Source organism: Aedes aegypti, chromosome 2 (genome assembly GCF_002204515.2).
Source record: "Aedes aegypti strain LVP_AGWG chromosome 2, AaegL5.0 Primary Assembly, whole genome shotgun sequence".
In the NCBI taxonomy this organism is placed as follows: Eukaryota; Metazoa; Arthropoda; class Insecta; order Diptera; family Culicidae; genus Aedes; species Aedes aegypti.
The window spans coordinates 447,172,486-447,194,648 of NC_035108.1; positions in this window are offsets into that span (position 1 = coordinate 447,172,486).

The window sequence follows — 22,163 nt, forward strand, 5'->3', positions numbered from 1 at the left end:
AACAACAACCAAGCAAAGTGCGATCAACGGGTAATTCGTAGTAGGCTAATCGATTCGATCTCCGCACCCGGCAATCACCTCTCGCCGACCTGCCCTAGCAGAGTAAGCCGCATGAAAAGCAGAAGCTCTCTCAGAACATGATTAGCGCTTTTACTCCGTTTTTTTTTTCGCTACACATGTTTCGTACTTTTTTTCGATTGCTGGAACGATTTCAATCGCGATCACTTGTCAGTTTTATCTCATTAGCGATCGATTGAATCTTGGCTACCGTACGCCAGATGGTGAAGCGTTAATTTTTTGGGGCTACTGTGATGAAAATGCGCAACAGGTTAACCCTTTCAGAACCAATAGGTGGTATTCACCCAACTGTGTAAAATTAGGGACGAAAATATTTTGAAGAACTAAATTATAAACAATTAAGTTTTGCTGTAGTCCAGATATTCAAAACATTTAGCAAATTTATGACGATGGACGATGAAAGAAAATAAATGTCATAATTGTGTTACAAGGATTAGTCTTCATTTAAAAATAAAACATTTTGTGTGTTTGTTAGTCTGGTAGATTGGATGATTTGAATTCCAAGAGAGTTTTGAGAATCTTCAATATCATGATTATTTTTTGAATTTGACGAACTGTTGGAGGAAGAGTTGAAGCTCGTCGCTGAAGAGCAGCGGATGCAGGAAGAAGCACTACAGGAGCAGGAGGATATAAGAAGGCGTCAGCTAGTCGAAGAGGAACGCCGACTGGAGGAAAAGCGGCGGCTAGCGGAAGAGGAAAGCAAGATGCGCGAACGAAAACTGCAGGAGGAACTCGAGCTAAAACGAAAGAAGATGCAGATCCGGAAGGAGTCACTTGAAAAACGCCAGGCCCTCATCCGAGAGGCAGCGTCGACGAGTAGCAGGAGCAGTACGATCCAAGATTCGAACGAAAGGGTGAACAAGTGGCTAAATTTTCAGAACGATGTTGGAGGATCTAGAGGAGCTCTGGAGGACGACGAGAATGGGGAGCAACATCCAGCCGATCACGATCCACTAGAAGATCCCATAGACCCAGCAATCGAGTACCCTGATATAAGAGCGCTTACGATCGTATCAGATCTTCCCCGTTTACTGAACCTACCAGCCCAAGTGACGCAAAATGCTCTGACGCACTCGTTGCCCATCCGTCCAGCGACTCACACGCTCACGTAAGTGCAAATCGCCGCGCGGCAGGTTCTGGGCAAGGACCTACCCACTTTCGGAGGAAACCCAGAAGACTGGCCGATATTTATTAGCAATTTCGAACAGTCCACTGCCACCTGTGGATACTCAGAGGCCGAGAATCTGGTCCGGCTTCAACGATGTTTGAAGGGAAACGCTCTGGAGTCGGTCCGTAGCCAATTACTCTTACCTGCAAGTGTACCGCATGTAATTAACACCCTGCGTACACTGTATGGTAGACCAGAACTTCTCATTCGGTCACTGATGACGAAAATACGCCAGGTTCCAGCTCCTCGACACGATCGCTTAGAGACACTAATACAATTCGGTCTGTCGGTTCAAAATCTGGTCGATCATCTAAAAGCGGCAAACCAGCAAAATCATCTTTCGAATCCGGCATTGATGCAGGAACTTGTAGAAAAACTCCCTGGTTCAATGCGGATTGACTGGGCAATCTATAAAAACAAAAACCTTCCGGCGACCCTCAAAACCTTCGGGGACTACATGGCCGGGCTGGTAACGGCGGCGAGTGAGGTGTCTTTTGACCTTCCTCGTGAACGCACAACAGTGAGAAACGACAAACAGAAATCCAGGGAGTCCGGTAACATCTACGCACATTCTGGTGAACGACTGCCTCTTTCGACTAATGAAGGGTCATCCTCGTGGACAACTTCCGCAACAAACGGTGGGCCGAATCCTCTCACCTCCTTGAAGATTAGCAAGCCGTGTGCAGCGTGCGGTCGGAGTGGACATCGAGTGGCGGAATGCCATCAGTTCAAGGGCGCTACTCTGGATGAACGCTGGAAACTGGTACAGCTTAAGGGTTTGTGTCGAACGTGCCTCAACAGTCACGGCAAATGGCCATGCCGTTCCTGGAATGGATGTGGTGTCGAAGGATGTAGGCAAAAGCATACCACTCTCCTACACACCACCTCTTCCTCCCCTGGAAACGTAGGAATGTCAGCAAGTCACGTGCTGTCGGAAGACTTGAAATGGCCGCTCTTTCGCATTGTCCCCGTCGTTCTCTTCAGTGGCAGTACATCGCAAATAATATTTGCCTTCATCGACGAAGGCTCCTCTTACACTCTGTTGGAGGAATCAGTCGCTAAGCAGCTCGGAGCAAGAGGTCAGCTAGAGCCACTAACACTCCAATGGACCGGAAACGTAAAACGGAAAGAGTCGAAATCCCACCGTGTCCAAATTGAAATTGCAGGCAAGGACAACGACCACCGGTACAGATTAGTCGATGCTCGTACCGTAAGCCGACTTGTCTTACCTTCACAATCTCTCAAATACGGTGAACTGTCCAATCGGTTTCCTCATCTTCGTGTTCTCCCCCTAGAAGACTACGAACTAGTCCAACCTAAGTTGTTGATAGGGCTGGACAATCTTAGATTGTGCGTTCCGCTAAAGCTGCGAGAAGGGGGACCAAAGGATCCAATCGGGGCGAAATGTAGACTAGGGTGGAGCATCTACGGTTGCGTACCCTGGCAGTCGCCTCAAACTGCAATCGTTAGCTTTCACGTCGGAGATGTATCAGATTCGGATCGGGAATTGAACGAGCAGCTTCGTGACTATTTCACCCTAGAGACCGCAGACATTCCGCATCCAGTTCAGACTACAGAGTCGGAGGAAGATAAGCAAAGCGAGCCTGGCTGAACTGACCTCAGTTCCGGCTGATCAAGTGTGGTACCTCCCGCTGGGCGTTGTTACGAATCCCAGAAAACCCGGGAAGGTGCGACTAATCTGGGATGCAGCGGCTAAAGTGAACAACGTTTCCTTCAATTCCAAGATGCTCAAGGGGCCGGACTTGCTTTCCCCACTTCCTCAAGTACTTCGTCAGTTTCGAGCAGCAGCGGCTATCCAGAACAAACACTATGTGAACGATTACCTTGACAGCTTTATGACAGTCCAGGAGGCGATCGAGGTCGTCAATGAGGTCAAGTTGGTTCACTCCAAAGCTGGATTCACACTGCGTCATTTCTTATCTAACGAAACACCTGTTCTTAAGGGAATCGGGTCAGCATGTGAAGAAGAACCGAAAAACCTGGACCTAGAGCGAGGAGAAAAGCTGGAGTCGGTGCTTGGCATGCAGTGGATTCCATCCGAAGATGTGTTCGTGTACACATTTGGAATGAGAGAAGATCTGCAGCCCATACTCGTCGAAGGTCATATCCCCACTAAGCGAGAGATCGCCAGGATTGTGATGAGTCTGTTCGACCCTCTCGGGTTTATCGCCTTTTTCCTCGTACATGGTAAGATCCTGCTACAAGACATTTGGGCTAAAGGTACGGAGTGGGATCAAAAGATACCAGAAGATATCAATGAGCGGTGGCAGCAGTGGTCAAAACTTTTCAATCAGTTGAGTCGACTTCGCATTCCCCGGTGCTATTTCCGTTCGCCTTTTCCCACAAGGTTGGACGGTCTTCAGCTTCATCTTTTTGTCGACGGCAGCGAGTCAGCATACGCTTGCGTAATATACTTTCGCCTTGAGACAAACAGTGACACGCAGGTGGCGTTCGTCGGCGCCAAGGCCAAAGTTGCTCCGTTGAAAACACTCTCGATCCCAAGACTTGAGTTGCAAGCGGCCGTACTTGGTGTTCGTTTGCTAGACACTATTCAAAGTCAGCACGAGTTCCCGATCAGCCGTCGCTTCTGCTGGAGCGATTTGGGTACAGTGCTTGCGTGGATTCGCTCCAATGACCACAGACGTTTCAACAAGTTTGTCGCCGTCCGTGTCGGCGAAATTCTTGCCTCCACAGAGCAACAGGAGTGGAGGTGGGTGCCGACGAAGTTTAACGTCGCCGATCTGGCTACCAAGTGGGGAACAAGTCCACAGTTAACCATGGAAAACCCTTGGTACCACGGGCCAAGCTTCATCCACGAACCGGAAGAGACCTGGCCTCAACAACGATCGACCACTTCAACGAACGTAGAGCTACGACCTGCATACTTCAACTTCGTTCATTTTGATCCCATTGTGGACTTCGATCGGTTCAGCAGTTGGACGAGGCTCCTCCGTTCATCAGCATACGTGCTACGTTTCCTCGACAATGTTCGCCGAAAGAAGCACGGAATCACTTTGCAGCTTGGCGTTCTCGACAGCAACGAACTACAGCGAGCTGAAGAAATGCTGTGGAAGCTAGCCCAGGCTGAAACTTACCCGGATGAAATCGCCGTTCTAAAAAAATCTCAAGGCCCGCCGGATCGTCGTCACCTAGTGGTGGAGAAGTCCAGCGGTATCTACGCTAAATGGCCTTTCATTGACGAGAGAGGAACTCTGCGGAGTCGTGGTCGAATTGGCGCTGCACCATACGTAGCGATGGAAGCGAAGTATCCTGTAATTCTTCCAAAGCAGCATGCGATCACCACTCTGATTGTAGACTGGTTCCACCGCCGTTTCCGGCACGCAAACCGTGAGACCGTCGTTAACGAAATCCGCCAACGTTTTGACATTCCGGCACTGAGGAGATTGGTGGATAAAGCCACAAAAAACTGCGTAGTTTGTCGCATCGCAAAGGCAGCCCCGAAACCACCCGCGATGGCTCCGCTACCTGAAATGCGTCTGGCAGCATTTAATCAACCATTCACTTTCACTGGGTTGGACTATTTTGGCCCAGTGCTCGTTAAGGTAGGACGAAGTAACGTCAAGCGGTGGGTGGCACTCTTTACCTGCCTGACCACTAGAGCTATCCACCTAGAACTGGTGCATAGTTTGAGCACGAAGTCGTGTATCATGGCCGTTCAACGTTTCGTCTCTCGCCGCGGTTTGCCGAGGGAATCCTGGACGGATAACGCCACATGTTTCCAAGGAACAAGTAACGAATTGGAAACACTTACCGAAGCAACAAAGAGGGCCATGGCTGAAAAGTTCACAACATCGCAGACAGCCTGGAAGTTTATCCCACCATCTACGCCGCACATGGATGGGGCATGGGAGAGACTTGTGCGCTCAGTCAAGGTGGCAATCGGAGCAATAATGGATGGACCACGTAGACCGGACGACGAAATGTTAGAAACGATTCTTCTCGAGGCGGAGGCAATGATCAACGCAAGGCCTCTGACATACGTCCCGCTAGAGTCTGCGGATCAAGAAGCTTTGACGCCCAATCATTTTTTGTTGGGCAATTCGTCCGGCTTGAAATTCATGCCTACGGAGACCATGGACACTCGTTCAACCCTTCGTAGCAGCTGGAAGCTAGCCAGATACATCACCAGCGACTTCTGGAACCGATGGCCGAAGGAATATCTGCCGGTGATTACACGTAGATGTAAATGGTTCCAGGACGTCAAGGATATTGCAGTAGGAGACCTGGTCTTAGTGGTTGACGGCAAATCCAAGAACCAGTGGATTCGAGGCCGTATAGAATAGGTTTATCCTGGGAGAGATGGTAGAGTACGGCAGGCTTCTGTGCGAACGTCGACAGGGGTCTTCCGAAGAGCAGCTGTAAAACTAGCTGTTCTCGATGTCGTGGAGGATCGTAAACCTCTCTCCAGTGTTCTGGATATTCCAGGTCCACACCAAGGTTTACGGGCGGGGGTATGTGCCGACAAGACCCCTCGATTAGGCCGTCGCAGCACAACACTTGCCAATGACAGCGAGCAAAGAGGAGAAGAATGACATAACTGACGCTCTGTCAGACAGTTATTAAGATAGAAAGTCATGATGTTCAACAAAGTAATGAATTGCATTGTCACCTAAACAGTTCGTTAACTCACGGTAGTGAAATTTGTTATCCTAATTTTGAAATTCTATTCTAGATTGAGCTTTCGTGCATAAATTGAATATCCTATTTCTTAAGCCTATCCCAAAAGTAGGTCCATCATTGAATTCGTCAAATTCATCGAAGTAGATCGTAAGTTATTATTATTTGTTTCCCAAGAATCCCAGTTGAATTGCGTCGTTATATAGGTGACCAGTTAATTGTAATTGAGGGAATTCGCGGCCCAAACTTGCTGGGTTTGACTAGACGGTCACCAAATTTGTAAGTGCTACACAATTACATTTCTTGATATTGGTTAATTAAATAAAACTACAATATTCTAGCTTGAAGCTAACCTTGCACGAGAATTCGAGTTTGCTTTCGAGAGTTGGTGTTTCCCTAACCCCACACATATTTATGTTTATTTATGATATTTATGTGATATATTGGAGCTGCTTTGATATACTGATAGAAGGAAAGTTGTTCAGTTTATCCATACTATATTTCAACATATCCTGGAGTGTAGTGCTTCGTGAAGCCCAAGCAGGACAGTTCGGTTTTGCGTCGTCCGATAGATTTAGCTCACGGTTTCGCGCATGTTTTCGTCGCCGGAGATTTTTTTTTTCCTGTTTTGGAGCGTCTTGCTGGGTAGTGCTTCGTGAAGCCTAAGTTTTTACATTCAGAAATGGAATAGTGAAAAGTGAAAAATGAAAAAGTGATTTGTTTGATTTGTGTCCTCAGTACTGTTGGTTTTTGGCTGCCTTAAGTTCACCGCAGCATCCGGAAGTGACAGGCAGCACATAAATTTAGAGAATCAATCCGGTGAGTTTGTTCCAGTATGATACTTTTTCTTTTGTGAGCCATCCGGATCGTTTTTGTCCGCGTCGTGGAACTTCTGATCGTTTCTTGAACGGAAAATGTTATTTTCGGAGTTTGATAATTATGTTCAGATTGCGCATTCTGTCCGGGCGGGTGTTACGCAACTAACAATCGGTTGTGGATGCTTTTTAACCGTTCGATGACCCTGGAGGGATCGATTCTGCTTTTCGTATAATTTTGAGCAGAAAAACCGACTGTGTTATCCTAGGGTGTTTAGTTCGAACGCGCTTCCTTTCGTTTTTCGATTATCCAAAAATACAGTACCACCCAGTACAGTTTTTCAATAGGCGTGATTTTTTTTTACGCGTATCGTTATTTTATACAATCCGATGATCCTGGAGGGATCGGTTTTGCTTTTTACTGGTTATTGAGCAAAAATATTACTGCACAATCGACAAGCCTTTCGCGAAATACTATTTATACTATAAATAAGCTATTGTTTTCTCTTTTGATTGCCGGCATTCAAAAGATTAATTTGAAAACGCTTAAACAACAAATATTTATGGTCTATCGCCAGCTTTCTAGGCGAATCCTAACAATATACCTTTCCCAACCTCCAACTCCGTAGCACTTATGAGGGTGTCGCTGAGTCGGTGGCCTCTCATTAAGTAAGTGCTACATCAACATTTCCTTCCCCTATCCCAAGTAACGGTAAAGATGGGCGTGGCCGGGAATAGCGATATTCATGCTTTTAGTATTCTTGTTTATGATTTGAACAAGGTATACTCCCCTGCCTTGTTCTTGAAAGTAGTCAGGATGAGATTATTAAAAAGAAACATGAATGTTGCTAGTATCCAATCTACGAAGTATACCGTAACTACGCTAACGCTAACTATATTTCAACATATCCTGACATTGATATTCCAGGACAGAGTGATCCCAAAAAACAAAATTGCAACTTATTTCACTTCTTTATGTCTTTTATGATACATCTGACTTCCCAGGGCATAGAGTATCTTCGTACCTGCCACACGATATACGCATGCAAAAATGGTCATTGGCATAGTAAGCTCTCAGTTAATAACTGTGGAAGTGCTCATAAGAACACTAAGCTGAGAAGCAGGCTCTGTCCCAGTGGGGACGTAACGCCAGAAAAGAAGATGATACATCTGAACAAAATTACGTATAGAAACAAGTCGTCCTGAAAGGGTGAAAAGAGGTTCGTAAAATCACTTCCCACTGATAAACGATTGGGGCTTGGCTCTGGTGTTAGCACATCTCGCCATCCCGATCGAACCAAACCACTGAGCTGACTGCTTTCAACTTGCCACAAAACACGTGTTCAATCGGAAATATTCTAAGCATGATTTGTTCAATTTGAATTTCAAATTACCGTCAATCGCTTAAGCCACATTCTAATGGGTTGCTTCTTTCTCTGTTCTTCCAGCTGGCAGAAGGGTAGACCGTTGAAGGAAACCTCGGGGTGGCGGCAGGAGGACCGTTCGATCGATTGGCCACCGACCGTCACCAGCCAGCAACACCGTTGCACCCGACTTACCACCGTAAGTATGCGGAACAATAAAAAAATATAATTAAATTAATTTTACGATAATTTTACCCTCACACCTTTCATGCCTGCCATACAACAACTCGGCTTAGCAAGAGAGCTTTGCTTAGATTGGGATAGACTGTGGCGTGGAACAAAAACAAATGTCTTCCAGCCGTAAATTATCGTGAAAGGAATATTCTATCGAATGTTTACATATTTAAATGCCCTTGTGGTACCTTTTTGTCCCGGAGACTAATGATGCCCTCGGAAAGGAAAGGTGGCAAACTGGTTAGCGGGTAATTTTCTCACGTCTCACGATGTAATTAGCTTGACGGAGAGGTGTATTTTTTGTTGCATTCTGTTGGTCGACAATTCCGGATGGATTTCTGTTATGAGTTGCAGCGAACGGAATGGTAATTTTTCGTGACGATTGCGGACAAAGGATGTAGATTGTGGAGGACTGTGGCGTTTGAAAGAATCAGTATGATATGCAGTACAATTGTCATATAAAAGGATTCAACGTATTTTTAAATCTACGGATTCATGATGCATTTGGGATTGTTCACGTCCACGTTTCATGTCCGTAGAGGACTACCGGCCTTATGAGCGTTTTGTACATGGTACATTTGGTGCGGGTGTGAATCTTTTTTGACCGCAGCTTCTTGTGGTGGCCATAGTAGGCTTGACTTCCACTGATGATGCGCCTCCGTATTTCACGGCTAACGTTATTGTCAGCCGTCAGCAAGATTCCAAGGTAGACGAACTCGTCCCACCAGCTAGCATGTACTTTGTCTTGGTCGCATTCACCAGCAGTCCAACTTTTGCTGCCTCGTGTTTCAGGCGGGTGTACAGGTCTGCCATCTTTTCAAATGTTCGGCCGACAATGTCTATATCAACCGCGAAGCAAACAAATTGGCTGGATCTCGTAAAAATCGTACTCCGGTTGTTAAGCCCGGCTCTCTGCATTACACCTTGTAGCGCAATATTGAAGAACAGGCACGAAAGTCCATCATCATGTCGTAGTCCCCGGTGGGATCCAAACGAACTGGAGTGTTCGCCCGGAACCTTCACACAATTTTGCACACCTTCCATCGTCGCTCTTATCAGTCTCGTGAGCTTCCCGGGAAAGCTGTTCTCGTCCATGACGCGGTCGATACTGTCGTATGCCGCCTTGAAATTGATGAATAGGTGATGCATTGGGACCTGGTATTCACGGCATTTTTGGAGGATTTGCCGTACAGTAAAGATCTGGACCGTTGTCGATCGGCTGTCAACGAAGCCGGCTTGATAACTTCCCACGAACTCGTTTACTACAGGTGACAGACGACGGAAAGATGATCTGGGATAATACTTTGTAGGCCGTATTTAGAAGGGTGATCGCTCGAAAGTTCTCACAATCTAACTTGACGCCTTTATTGTAGATGGGGCAGATTACCCCTTCCTTCCATTCCTCCGGTAGCTGTTCTGTTTCCCAGATTGTGCCTATCAGCCGGTGCAGACAAATGACCAGTCTCTCCGGACCCATCTTTATTAGTTCAGCTCCGATACCATCCTTACCAGCAGCTTTATTGTTCTTGAGCTGGTGAATGGCATCCTTAACCTCCCTCAAAGTGGGGGCTGGTTGGTTTCCATATTCCGCAGTGCTGACGAAGGCATTTCCTCCGTTGTCCCGTCCTTCATTGCCTATGCTCTCAGCGCCATTCAGGTGCTCATCGAAGTGCTGCTTCCACCTTTCGATCACCTCACGCTCGTCCGTCAGAATGCTCCCATCCTTATCCCTGCACATCTCGGCTCGCGGCACGAAGCCGTTGCGGGATGCGTTGAGCTTCTGATAGAACTTACGCGTTTCTTGAGACCGGCACAGCTGTTCCATCTCCTCACACTCCGTCTCCTCCAGGCGGCGTTTTTTCTCCCGAAAGAGGCGGGTCTGCTGTTGCCGTTTCCGTTGATAGTGTTCCACGTTCTGCCGGGTCATGCTGCAGCATGACCGCCCGCGCTGCATTCTTCTCCTCCAAAACCTCCTGGCACTTCTCGTCGAACCAATCGTTCTGTCGACTCCGTCCCACGTACCCGACGTTGCTCTCAGCTGCATCGTTGATGGCTGCTTTCAGTGTTCTCCAGCAGTTCTCAAGAGGGGCTTCGTCCAACTCACCCTCTTCCGGTAATGCAGCCTCGAGGTGCTGCGCGTATGCCGCTGCGACATCCGGTTGCTTGAGCCGCTCTAGGTCATACCGGGGCGGCCGTCGGTACCGTACGTTGTTAACGACGGAGAGTTTTGGGCGCAGTTTGACCATCACCAGATAGTGGTCAGAGTCGATGTTAGCGCCACGATAGGTCCTGACGTCGATAATGTCGGAGAAGTGCCGACCATCAATCAGAACGTGGTCGATTTGTGATTCTGTCTGCTGTGGTGTATCGGTATGGAAGGCTGTGCTGGAAGTAGGTGCTACGAATGGCCATATTCTTGGAGGCGGCAAAATCAATTAGTCGTAGGCCGTTTTCGTTCGTCAGCCGGTGGGCGCTGAACTTTCCAATCGGCGGTCTGAATTCCTCCTCCTGGCCAACCTGAGCGTTTAGATCTCCTATGATGATTTTAACGTCGTGGCTTGGGCAGCTGTCGTACTCGCGTTCGAGCTGCGTGTAAAAAGCGTCTTTATCATCATCAGTGCTTCCGTAGTGAGGGCTGTGCACGTTTATTATGCTGAAGTTGAAGAACCGGCCTTTGATCCTCAACTTGCACATACTCTAATTGATCGGCCACCACCCGATCACGCGCCTCTGCATATCACCCATCACTATAAAAGCTGTTCCCAGCTCATGTGTTATGCCGCAGCTCTGGTAGATGGTATGGTTCGCACCATTGATCCCTTCCAACACCCTTCCTGCAACGCTACGATGCTGAATCAGCGGTCCTTCAGCACGTCGGCGATTATGCGTGTGCTCCCGATGAAGTTGAGAAATTTACAGTTCCACGTACCGAGCTTCCAATCGCTAGTCCATTTACATCGCTGTGGTCTTCGCCGATTGTCCCGGTTCGTATTCTCTCGTTGATTTTTCGTTGCTTGATTTTTTACGGCTGGCTTGCAGGGCCTGACACCAACCCCCTAGATTTCCGGAGGACCATTCTCCTTAAATGTTCGGAGGGCCATAGTGCACAGTTTAGCTTAGAGTCTTTCTCTGTCACTCGGACGATGATCAGCCGCCCCTGACATGGGGAACAGACGCTATTGTGAGCCGCTCCTAACATGTAGTACAGATGCTCAAGGTTTGCAGAAGCAAAAGCAAAAGCAAACCCCCCTTCCCTGTCAGCATACGACCAAAGTTCCCTCCGGGGGTTGATTACCCGATCTTCCCTAAGGTTACTCGTACCCCGGCCAGTACCGCGAGGAGGTAGGCATAGGAGTTCCTGGGCAAGAGACTAAGGACCGCACAGAGGGGTCTATTTTATTCCTTCAGGTATGCGAGGTACCAATAGTACGCCATGCCCAGCCATTTACCAACCACAGTTGCACAGTTATTATGGGACCTAAATGCAATGTAAAAAGTGGACTGGAGCGAGAATCCTAATTTTGTCCCACACTAATGCGCACTATAGCGAAGTGACTCGCGATGCGGCAAAGTTGGTCAAAAATCGAACTTCGCACGTTGGTTCTATTGGTTGATGAATAGTGAGGGCAGTAAAACACGTCTATACTGATTAGAGTGTTTTTCGGGAATGAACTAATTTTCTAACAAATTTCACAACGTCAACTAACAGTGTAAGGATCTTGGCTACTACGATCACTGTGTTGCTTTCATCATCAATACTCCTCCTCAACACATGATCTCGATTCCAGACATCGTCTTCAATTCTCCCAAACGAACTGCTCCTAGAGGCTTCGTGAGTAAATCTGCGACCATATGTTCGGAACAGCAGTAGACAAAATCAACTTCTCGCTTCGTCTTCATATCTCGTGCAAAATGAAATTTTGTGTCAATATGTTTAGTCCGGTTGCTGAATTTCTCACTGTCCAGCATCTTAAGGGCGCTTTGGTTATCTTCGTAAATGGTGGGTACGGTGGGTTGTTCATCAAGATCACAGAGTAATCACTTCAACCACATCATCTCTTGAACTGATTCAGATAGTGCTACAAACTCTGCTTCAGCCGTTGACAGCGATACGCACGTTTGCTTACGACATGCCCAGCTAATCTTCCCTCCATTTTACTTCATCAGGAATCCGCTGTTGGATTTTCTATCATCTCGACACTCAGCCCAAATAGCATCGCAGAATCCCAGAAGTCCTTCGTTCGTTTCCGTGTTACTTAGACGCAGGCATAAGTTCTTGGTCATCATGAGGTATCGGGCTACTCGTTTCAGCTCAACCCAATCACCTTTCGTTGAACAACTTGTCTTTCTGCTTAAAATGGATACTGCAGCAGAAATATCTGGTCTGGTATTCACGGATACGTACAGCAATTGACCCATCAGCTTTTGATAGTCCTTGTTATCAGGGAGACGCTCACTCGCTTCGTGCTTGTGGTATCCTGGATCCAAAGGTATTCTTGATGGTTTAGTTTCTGCCAGACCAGTTGACTTCGCGACTTGCTCAATATATCGTTCTTGACTCAGAAAGAAATCTCACTTTTCATTTCGCTTAACTTCCATTCCTAGATACCAGTGGACTTCTCCTAACGAGGTTAGCGTAAAACTTCCTCGTAATGCTTTCTCAGTCTTTCAACCAAAATGTCGTCGACATAGACCAGAACGTAGCTGTGCTTTCCATTTTCAAGCTTCACATACAATCACGGATCAGATTCACAGCGTCTAAATCCTTGCCGTTCCAGTTCCGCATTGAGCCGCTGGTTCCATGCTTTAGCTGCTTGCTTTAATCCATAGAGGCTTTTGTACAGTCGATACACTTTTTGTTCACTTCCTTTGAGCACAATTCCAGGAGGTTGCTGCATATAAATCTCCTCCTCAAGAGTGCCTTGTAAAAACGCAGTCTTGATATCGTATTGGCGTACAGACATACCTTTCTTAGCAGCAACAGCTAGTAGTGTTCTAAATGTTGCTTGACGTACTACAGGAGCAAATATTTCGTCGTAATAAAAGCCGTATTGTTGACTGTATCCTTTGGCTACCAGTCTTGTCTTGAAATTTCTCTGTTAGCATCTCGTTTTATTTTGTAGACCCATTTGGCACCAATTGCTTTTCTTCCAGCTGGCAAATCAACTAACTTCCACGTTTTGTTATCTTCGATGGATTCAATTTCTTCCTCCATGGCCAGCTTCCATTCCTCCTTATGGTCACTTGACATTAGTGCAGCAAAATTCGTTGGCTCCTCCTGACATTCTGTAGCTGCAAATATCCGCTCGTACCATTTCGGGGGAACACCTTCATTCGGCCTCGATGATCGTCTGGGCGTGGTAGCATCACAGTTGGGTTCACCCTCAGGTTCATCATCTTGAAGCTTCTCAGGATGCTCGGCTTCATCGTCATTAACGATTGGCTTAGTATGCTCAGGTTCTATTTCTACAATGTTAGGTATAGGATTATGTTGATCCGAAGATCCGGAAATGGGTATACGACGGCTTCTTTCCATGGTAAAGCTCGTAAGGAGTTTTGCTTGACGATGATGTCGGCAAACGGTTTTGAATATAGTTTGCCGTTGCTATGGCCTCTCCCCAAAACTTCTTCTCAAGCTTCGATTTTGCTAGCATGCATCTCATCATTTCAACCAGATAACGATTTTTTCTTTTCGCTACTCCATTCTGCTGTGGGCTGTTGCACTCGGATTCCATTATCATGACAGAACTGTTGCAATTTTCCGTTGATAAATTCTCTTCCGCCATCCGATCGCATTATTCTGGGTTTTCTTCCGAATTGGTTTGCCATCAAGTTAACGTACTGTTGGATCTTGAGGATTGCTTCCGATTTGCATCGCATCAGGTAAACTTCGGTTACTTACTTACTTATTTGGCTTTACATCAATTATCTTGATAAAGCCTCGCCAACAATATTTCGCCGATTCCCTCGGTTCATGGCCGCTTCTCTCCATCCTCGACTGTGACCCACGCTCTCCAGGTCCTGGTGTACCTGATCAATCCACATAGCTCGCTGCGCCCCACGCCTTCTTGTTCCGACCGGATTCGTGGCGAACATCATCTTTACAGGGTTGTTGTCCGGCATTCTTGCCACATGCCCTGCCCAGCGTATCCTTCCAGCTTTAGCTACCTTCACGATACTGGGTTCGCCGTAGAGTTGAGCGAGCTCGTGCTTCATCCTTCGCCGCCACACGCCATTCTCCTGTACGCCGCCGAAGATCGTCCTTAGCACTCGACGTTCGAAAACCCCAAGAGCTTGCAAGTCCTCCTCGAGCATAGTCCACGCCTCATGCCCATAGAGGACTACCGGTCTTATGAGCGTTTTGTACATCGTGCATTTGGTGCGGGGGTGAATCTTTCTTGACCGCAGTTTCTTCTGGAGCCCATAGTAGGCACGACTTCCGCTGATGATGCGCCTTCGTATTTCCCGACTAACATTGTTGTCAGCCGTCAACAAGCATCCGAGGTAGACGAACTCGTCCACCACCTCGAAGGTATCCCCGTCTATCGTAACACTGCTTCCTAAGCGGGCCCTGTCGCGCTCAGTTCCGCCAACCAGCATGTACTTTGTTTTCAACGCATTCATCATTAGCCCGACTCTTTTTGCTTCGCGTTTCAGGCAGGTGAACAAATCTACCACCGTTTCAAATTTTCTCCCAATAATATCCATGTCGTCCGCGAAGCAAACAAATTGTCCGGATCTCGTGAAAATCGTGCCTCGACTGTTAAGTCCGGCTCTCCGCATGACACCTTCAAGCGCAATATTGAACAGCAGGCACGAAAGTCCGTCGCCCTGTCGTAGTCCCCGCCGAGGCTCGAACGAACTGGAGTGTTCGCCCGAGATCTTCACGCAGTTTTGCACACCGTCCATCGTTGCTCTGATCAATCTTGTGAGCTTCCCGGGAAAGCTGTTCTCGTCCATGATTTTCCATAGCTCTACGCGGTCGATACTATCGTATGCCGCCTTGAAATCGATGAACAAATGGTGCGTTGGGGCCTTGGTACTCACGGCATTTCTGGAGGATTTGCCGCACGGAAAAGATCTGGTCCGTTGTCGAGCGGCCGTCGATTGAACCTGCTTGATAACTTCCCACGAACTCGTTTGCTATAGGTGATAGACGACGGAAGAGAATCTGGGATAGCACTTTATAGGCGGCGTTTAGGATGGTGATTGCACGATAATTTTCACACTCCAGTTTGTCACCCTTTTTGTAGATAGGGCATATAACGCCTTGCTTCCACTCCTCCGGTAGCTGTTCCGTTTCCCAGATTCTATCAGCCGATGCAGACAAGCGGCCAACCTGTCCGGGCCCATCTTGATGAGTTCGGCTCCGATACCATCCTTGCCAGCGGCTTTGTTGTTCTTGAGCTGTTGAATGGCATCCTTAACTTCCCCCATCGTGGGAGCTGGTTGATTTCCGCTGTCCGCTGTGCTGACGTAGCCATTGCCTTCGCTGTCCTGACCTTCTGTGCCTGTGTTCTCTGCGCCATTCAGGTGTTCATCGTAGTGCTGCTTCCACCTTTCGAACACCTCGCGTCCGTCCGTCAAGATGCTCCCATCCTTATCCCGGCACATCTCAGCTCGCGGCACGAAGCCTTTGCGGGATGTGTTGAGCTTCTGCTGGTAAACTTCGGTATAGCGAGAATATTCGTCGATGATCACCAGGCAAAATCGATTTCCACTTGATGTACGCTCCTTAAACGGTCCGCACTGGTCCATATGAATAAGATCACCAACTGCCACTGTTCTGCTCTCTGACTCCTTTGGAAATGATGCTCGGATCTGTTTCGCCTCGCAGCACGTACCACAGATGGATTGAACTCCGCATCTCTGCTCCGCCATACCAGTTCCCATTTCTTCACGCACTATTTGCATAATCGCATCAGAGTTCCGGTGTCCCAACCGGCGATGCCTCAAATGAATACACTGCTGGGAATGGTCAACCACAGTCACCAAAACTCTCTCTGGTCCTGCCTAAAGGTGGTACAAATTGCCTCGTCGTTCTCCAATCATATAGATTACGTCATCCTTCACAACCTTGCACATCGTTTTGTTGAATACAACTTCATAACCTTCATCCGTTATCTTGCTAACACTAAGCAGACTTCCGGCCAGCGTGGGTACATGGTAGACTTCGGAAAATTTGACCTTTACTGCTGTACCTTGATCATTCATACCTCGGAACACGCCGGTACCAACACGGCATCCTTCGACTTTCTTTCCATCCGCCAAACTAATTCCGGTTTTTCGTGAGACATCCAAACTGTTCATGAAACGCACATCGTTCGTCATACGGGAAGTTGCTTCAGAGTCCAATAGCCACAGATCGCCACCAGATTGCTCACCGGCCGCCAGGCACATCTTCATTTCATCGATAGCTGCCAGCTTCACCTTTTGCTCTCTGGGTTTCTGCTGCTTTTTCTTGTCACTCGCAAACTTCCTGCAATCCCGACGAAAATGACCTTCCAATCCACAGTAATGGCACGTTATCTTCTGCTTCATAGATGATTTTCTTGATTCATCACCGCCAGTTCGTAACACCTTTTCTATGGATTGATTTTCTTCGCGCCACCTCCATTCATCAAGTAGTTTTCCTTTCACAATTTCGAGTGTTAAATCCGCTTCAGGTCGACTCTCCAACGCCGTTAATAAGACTTCCATACGATTCCGGTAAACTTAATAAAACCATGGCCACTATCCAGGGATCTTTCAGCTCTTCTCCCATCGCGATTAGTCGGTTAGCTAGGAAAGCTATCTCGTTCAAATGATCGGACATGCTTCCTCCTTCCATCAATCTCTGGGAACACAGCTTCTGAAGAACATGGCCCTTGCTCGCTAAAGATGACTGTTCGTGGTATGTTCGTAACGCGTCCCACATCTGCTTACTCGTTTTCGCTCGAATTATATGTGAAAGTTGACTGTCTTTAACGTTGAGTCCAATCAGCGATCGTGCCTTGGCATCTTTCGTGGTCCAAGCTGCCGATGCATCTTCAGGCTTCTCTTCAGTAACGATGCTCAGCAGGTCATCTTGAATCAACAGAAGCTCCATACGAAATTTCCACACCGCGTAGTTGGTATCACCAAGTTTCTCGAAGGACGTCTTCAGATCACCCATCTTGTTGGAACTCCTCGAGTAACGATTTTCCGAACTTCGACCAAGACTATTTCTTTAGAGTTTTTCCGGGCCAATAACCTATGGATCAATGCACGAGTTCACTAATTTTACGTTTGAGCGGTGCCGAATTCACTGGTTTCCATGGTCACATAAATAACACGGCACCGCTAAAGCGTCAGATAGTGAACCCGTGCAAAGGTCCATGGACCGATGCACGAGTTCACTAATTTGACGTTTGAACGGTGCCGAATTCACTAGTTTCCATGGTCACATAAATAACACGGCACCGCTTAAACGTCAAATAATGAATCCGTGCATAGATCCATTGGTTGATGAATGGACCAATGCATGAGTTCACTAATTTGACGTTTGAGCAGTGCCAAATTCATTCGTTGCCAAGGTCACGTAAATAACACGGCACCGCTCAAACGTCAGATAGTGAACTCGTGCATCAGTCCATAGTGAGGGCAGTAAAACACGTCTATACTGATTAGAGTGTATTTCGGGAATGAACTAATTTTCTAACAAATTTCACAACGTCAACTAACAGTGTAAGGATCTTGGCTACTACGATCAATGTGTTGCTTTCATCATCAACAGGTTCATCAATTTTTAGTCACGAAGCAGTATATTTTATTAGAAAAGAGTTAGAAGTGTAGAGGTGATTTGCTGGAAGATTCGGAAGTCGAGCACGGGTGTAAGCTGAGAACATTACAAAACGGAACGCACTAAACAAAATCTGTATATTATCTGTACAGTTAGCGACAAATTCGGGGCTTAGACGAGCGTGGATCTTCCGGATCAATAGATAGACGGGACAAATACGACAAGACAGTCAAATTACAGACGGACGGACAGGTAATCAATACAAATTACAAAAAGAACAAATGAATAAGTTCATTAAATTTATAACTGATACTGTTTCGTTAACCGGCGTGCATATTCTATCCCGTCAGAATATTGTAAGTTTAGTAAATTAAGAGAAATCTTAAGTTTGAACACATATCCACAATATTTGATAGGAAACTGTAAGAAGCAAATAGCGAGCTGGGAAAGGAGGGAAAGGAAATCATTTTCAATTCATGATAACTACTAAGCAAAACTAGTATTACCTCTTTGTAATTTGTTTAGAATCTTAATATTATACCGTCATATTTTTATGGTAAGGATAGTAAAGAAGATATGGAAGATTAGATTTTTAAACATTTTTATATTTTAAACCGCCCTAGTGTGCTGCTTGGGAAATAAATCGAAATGTCGTTGTGTTGTTTAGCTAGTGCTTGAATGTTTTGGATCAATTAGGTTCTTGTTGTAAAAAGAGAACAACTTGATTTCAGGATGACCAATAGAAATATTAGATTTAGAACGCTAGAGGCGCTGTGTGTCCCATACTGTGGCTGTGATGGTGATGAATCAACCACAGTAGCCTTGATTTTTATTGACGCGATCCAACGGTACGCAAAGTGCCAAATTGATTGTTTTGTTTTTAACTTGTGTGTTGGCGCGGGAAGAAAAAATTACCTCTGTCCCCGGAACAACTACGGATGGAAAACTCGCATGATAAGAAGTCTTTTGAGTCGCAGTTCGAAGTACTCCATTGGCCGCAATTTGAATTACATGGAAGCTTTCGTGTGTCCCACGAACGCAAGCGATACGCATCATACCTTGTGAGGGCTTAATCTACGAGCGACCTAGAAAAGTGAAGAAGCATTTTAATATTTCAGTCGTATGTTTGACTGATCATCCATCTAACACAATAATCACCTGTGCAACAGCACACCAAATCGAGAGTTTCTTCTGTAGGTAGAATATAATTTTCAGGACAAACGAAAAACTATTTGTTTCAACAAGCCACAAAAAAAACACGAAAGGCGCGCGAAGGCAAGAAAACCGGACGGGGTGAATGTTTTGGTTCTGAAAGCAGGTTGCTATGGTGAAATTGAAAAAAGTGACACTTTGAGTACCACATCCAAAAAACCACATACTAGATGTTGGTCACAGCATTAGCAGCGACAATAGCGGTCTAATCTTTATGTCTATTGGATGACCCAATCAAATTTAAACATTAAATCGTCAACCTAACGGCACTCACAAGAGCGTACATAGGAACCATCAAAGCGATCATTACCGGAAGTTGAGAAAATAGCCCCAAGTGGTTATTCAAGAACTCATACTTCACTCAACTTGAAATAAAAAATCACCGAGCGCATCGCGTTCCCATCGTGTGCCCCCAGCAGCAGAACAAGAAATCACCGACCAGGAACAAGAAAAAACAATTGCCGCCTGGTTCCGACTTTTGCTTGCCTTTTGACGCGACGCCACCCTTTTCCCCTTCCGCGACACGACAATCTCGCTACAAATACGATTTGAAATAATGAGGGGGAAGATTTTCGTTCCTCATAACGACCTTCTTCCGACTCATCTTCATACTACGTTTACGTTGTCAAGCCACAAGGGTTAGAATTATCCATAAGTTACGCCACGTTTGGCGAACCGAACTTACAGTATGACCCATTAGAAATGCAAAAATTGTAGGAGCTTGAATTTCGCTCAAACAGAAGCATTATTTTCATTGTTTTTGTAGGTGAGTTTCTGGTTACTGAAATCCATTGTTCCATTGATTCGCCATAAAGGTCCTTTTTTCATTAATTTATCACTTACCCTGAGACGAGACTCGCGAAGACGGTCTTCTTTTTCTGTGATTGCTGAGTTTTTTTCTTATTCCACTTTGTGTTTATACCAATTATGCGCATGCTGTTCAAATCCTCACATGAACCTCTCAGCAAAAAATGATTGAGTTTGCATCACATCGAATCATAAATATCCGTTTGATTGAAATTTCATGCCAGCAAACGTAGCAGACATTAGAAATAATTAATCTTCTGCTTAGATTTATCAGCAACTTTGGAAAAAACTGCTCCGCTGACTGAGGTTTTTAATAACAGTTTACTTTGAACACAATACTTTTTACTTTTTCAGTCATAAAAACGGTGGGCTGCATTTGACGTTTCGTGAGAGGGGAATTTGGGCTGCATATGACGTTGATATTTTTCCTCTTCGCGAGTCTCTCTCAGCACTTACCTAGTCAATGTGGTAAAGAAAATTAGATTGAACTTGCTTTTATTGGGCCGAAGAAACTTATATTTTCAACAATTAAATTCGATTTTGGAGGGTGAAAAGTTTATCATTTCAGCTCAATCGAATTCAGGTTAACTTCTGCGTTCATGAGTCCTCTCATGGCGTAGGGGTAACGCGCCCTAACTAGATATCAGGGAGTCGTGAGTTCGATTCTCACTGAGAAGACGTGTAACTTTTTTTTTTGTAAACTTCACATCAATTTGTCCATTTAATCCAATTGCAAAATATATGTAATGTTTAGCTTTCGGTAGTTGTTAAACTTCCACTCGGCTGGTTAGCCGTAAACCACGATTCATAATTAAAAACAAGAATATATGACTATTTCCGCATTTTCTATAGGCCATGCTGTAGCTTTTGCTACATAATTCGTATGAAGATTGAAATCAAGTTGTGGCACTGCTGGAGGAACACTTACCCGTATCAAAACCGAAGAAACCGAGCAGCCAAAGAAACAGAAACGAAACAATAGCAATCAAGTTGGCCAGGAACCGTCACACGCCGATGGTTCCTGATTTACTTCTCTTTTTTTCTGGGTGCGCAGTTCGGTCGGCCCCGGAAATATTGACCGCTAAGCGGAAACCATGCATGCATCGTCGGAGACGGTCTTTTTGAGACACATTCGGCGCGGTGGCTGACGATCGCTTTACTCACTCACCCTACGTCTACTCCCATTCACGAAGATTGAATAATCACAGAGGAGGCGACGTTCTTTTTGGCCGATCGTCAACACGATACAACAAACGTCGAAGTTGGCTGCGCTTATAAGACTTTGCGTGAGGAACACGCGGGGCGGGGTGACAACGGTTGGCTTGCTGCGATTTGTCGGGTCAAAACGTCAAGGAGGGGGCGTTCGTCCGGTATTGCCGTTTGTCGTCATATAGAGGATTCACACGCCCGCTTGTTTTATGAGACGGTAGGTAACCTGTGCTGAGCGTCGTCTACTTGCTTTTTGGCATCGCCACTATGATGCGCCATGCTGGCTGCCTTCTCTGTTCAAAGTTCGTGACGGTCAACATAGCGACGGAACCACTCTTGCGTAGAAAAGAATGTGTTCTTCCTCTTTCTGTGTCGACTGGTTGAAAAGGGGGACACTTGAATTTACATGATTAGCGACTGTTTCAAAAACAGGAAGTAGGTTGTAAAATCTGGTGCATCTCCAATTACGTCGAATTATGGTCCGCATGAGATTTCCTAGACGAATTTGAGTCATGCAAAGCATTGTCTGTCATTTGGAAACCTAGAACTATCTCACGCTCAGAGAAAGTCTTGAAAATGCACCCGACCAATGGAAAAGTAATTCATCAAACCCTATCCGATATTATTCAATCAACATATCAGTTTTTTCATCCTACAACCATCTTTAGCTACTCATGCGCAATGATAATACTTTTAAAAACTTCCTTCGAATTTGTTTGCTTTTCCACATTAATTCAACCGATGGGAACTTTGTCACCCTCATCATTCGACAAAAAAAAAAGGATAATCAAAAATGTGTGATCATAATCTCGAACTCTTTTTGTGTCATATTTTCAATAACCCCAGAGTGTACCTCC